The following is a 2,908-nucleotide window of genomic DNA, read 5'->3' on the forward strand; positions in this document are numbered from 1 at the left end:
GTTGATCAGAAGTACGCAACAACGCGTTCAGAAGGTGCAATCGCACCAGTTACTGAGCTGTTGCCCCTTCTGAACGCGCCCAATGAAAATTCGTTTCTCTTGAAATCAAGTTATATAGCTGCGTATGTATGTACATATGTACATACAATTCCGAAATTTTTTTTATTTGTAAAGGCAGTCAAGAAAAACTAAAAATTCATATAAAATTGCGCACAATAAATGGAAAATAAATTTGCTTCTATAAAAAATTTCATAAATCAGTGTGCAGCTCTTAAAAAAATGCTCGTACATCTCGCCGCTACCGTGTCCAACTATCGAAAGTGAAAATCGGCACTTTTTAAATTGTTGTTTTTGACAACTTATGTGTTGGTTAATGACTGCAAATAGTTTTATAGAAAATTAGAAAGGAGAAATAATACTTTCATAAAAATTTAAGTACATACATAGATTTAAAAAGCTGCTTAAATACAAAAGTTTTATGAAAATGTCACATTAAACAACTGTTTAAATCTGCGTTATTTTTTATAAATAAGGTCGTAAACATTTCCTTACATCGTCAATTTCCATATTCTATTTTTACTCTTTCAATTTCGCTGACCAGCGCCGCAAACGATATCAACTAGTAGGCTAACAAGTTGTTACCAGAATTGAAATTAAATACGCAAGTACTTACAGTACTACATGTATACAGAGAGTAGATTTGCTACTCCCTTTTGGCAGCTACTCTCTCTTACGCGATGAGAGAAAGTAGAGTACCTACTTTGCAGGATTGAGAGAAATAGACGTTGCGCCCATCACGGTACCGCTATTCCTCTCTCAGTGAATTTGACAGAATCGTTGTTTGTATGACGTCACACTTGTGCAACTTGTTTACGTTTTCCTTGCAACATTTTTTTCTTCTTCTTCCATTCTTGCTCACGTTTTGGCATTTCTCTCTCGCAATTGCACCAGTGTGACGTCACACAAAAGTTATTCTCAAAAATCCTCTCTGATCGGCGCAATCTTGTATTCTATCACTCTTGCNTCTCAAAAATCCTCTCTGATGGGCGCAATCTTGTATTCTATCACTCTTGCCTACTTTGGTGGAGTAATAGCAAGTACGTCAAGTATTTACTCTCTCAACGCCAAGTAGTGTATGTATGAGGAAAAAGAGTAACAATGTGTTGGGAGTAGAGTACAATGCAAAGAGTACTTATTGAACGAAATGCGGCAAATACACTTGCGCTGGACTTTAGTACGTACATATACTCATAAATATTTAATTCAATAGATCGGTCTTGTGTCGTCTACAAAGGTGTACCGAACGCTCATTTACCGGTTGCACATAGTGATGCATTACAAGTTCCAAATCATCCATCCTAACTCGAAACTGTCTATGATTACAAACAGTCTATGGCAACGCCATTACCACTTGATGATGGATCTGATTACATTTCGATTGAAAACAATTTACCCTCTTTCATATCCCAAGAACACCTAAAAAGCATGATGCGTAAATTAAATCTCTCCCATAACAACCAATGATTTTGGCATCAGAACTGAAAAGCGTGAATGTTTTAGCACCAGAAGTAAAAGTAACGGTCTACAAACATACGACAAGATCCGTTTATGCTATATTTCAAGTTATCGGGAGATGGCACTCAGGCGTTTTGCATTAATGTGGCAGGTTTGATGAATGAAATGGGAATTACTGACTATAAACCCGAACAATGGCGTCTCTTTATTGACGCATCAAAGCGAAGTTTGTAAGCAGTCTTGCTCTATCGCGATAGTAGCAAGAAACCCGTTCCCATCTTGTATGCGGTTGGAATAAAGAAATCATACGAAACAATGCAATTAATCTTAGATTGCATCAAGTACGAGGAGCACAGAGGTGGCAAACGAACTTTGCCATTGGCCACAGTGCCTACCCACCATTTTTGAACCAATAAATATTTTTTTTTATATAAATACATACATGCAAACATACATACTGGTCTCCCCTCTCACTGAGTTAGTCATGGTCCTTCGAGCCGGATATTTGCGGCTTTTATGTTATATCCACTAGACGACCAAGTCCTCTAGGGGGCCGGTATGTTTAGGCGCGTCTGCTAACAACAGACGCCTAAATACATGCTATGTACTGCTGCATGTGCAAAAATTTCCTTTATGCAATTTTGGGAATGTTTGCACATGCACTTCCCAACTGCCATGTAATTGAACTTTCTTAAGTTTTAATTAGATGGCACTTCAAAGTATGCTCTGCCTAGTCGGGTGCATCCTCCGGACACTGCTTCCGGAGCATTTTGCCGAGGCGGCAACCAACTTTGCCATTGGCCACAGTGCCTACCCACCATTTTTGAACCAATAAATATTTTTTTTATATAAATACATACATGCAAACATACTGGTCTCCCCTCTCACTGAGTTATTCACCGATTAACATATCAAAATTGGTGTTGTTAAGAATTACAGCAAACAGTTGGTTAGAGTCAACGAAACTGCATTCCTATATTTGAAAAATAATGCCTTTACAACACTTTCCGTTGAAAAAATCCGTGAAGGTAGTTTTTTGATTGTATATGAGTGAAAATCTCTCAAGTGGTTGTAAACCGAATAAAGTGATTTGTGCGAAAATATCTTCACCGTCCAATTTTGGGTGGCCCATTAGAGATTTTCGCTCATATATTTTATTATATCTCTCTCTTGCTTTAAGAACCCTATAATTTTTATTTCAGGTGTGCTTAATGGGCCGGACATCAGAAGATTAACGAATGATCAAGGCTTCTTGCAAATTCTTGATAGCATAGCAGCCGTTGCATGGAATGCAGTTCGGGCTTTAATTAAACACGTTCTGTGTAAATATCGTTCACCAGAATATGCCATTTTTATTGCGAACTTGATGGAATCTTTTGACGCCTTTGATGTG

This window comes from Rhagoletis zephyria, unplaced genomic scaffold (assembly GCF_001687245.7).
Source record: "Rhagoletis zephyria isolate East Lansing unplaced genomic scaffold, Rhagoletis_zephyria_1.1 Rzeph_scaffold_02864, whole genome shotgun sequence".
Classification (NCBI taxonomy): domain Eukaryota; kingdom Metazoa; phylum Arthropoda; class Insecta; order Diptera; family Tephritidae; genus Rhagoletis; species Rhagoletis zephyria.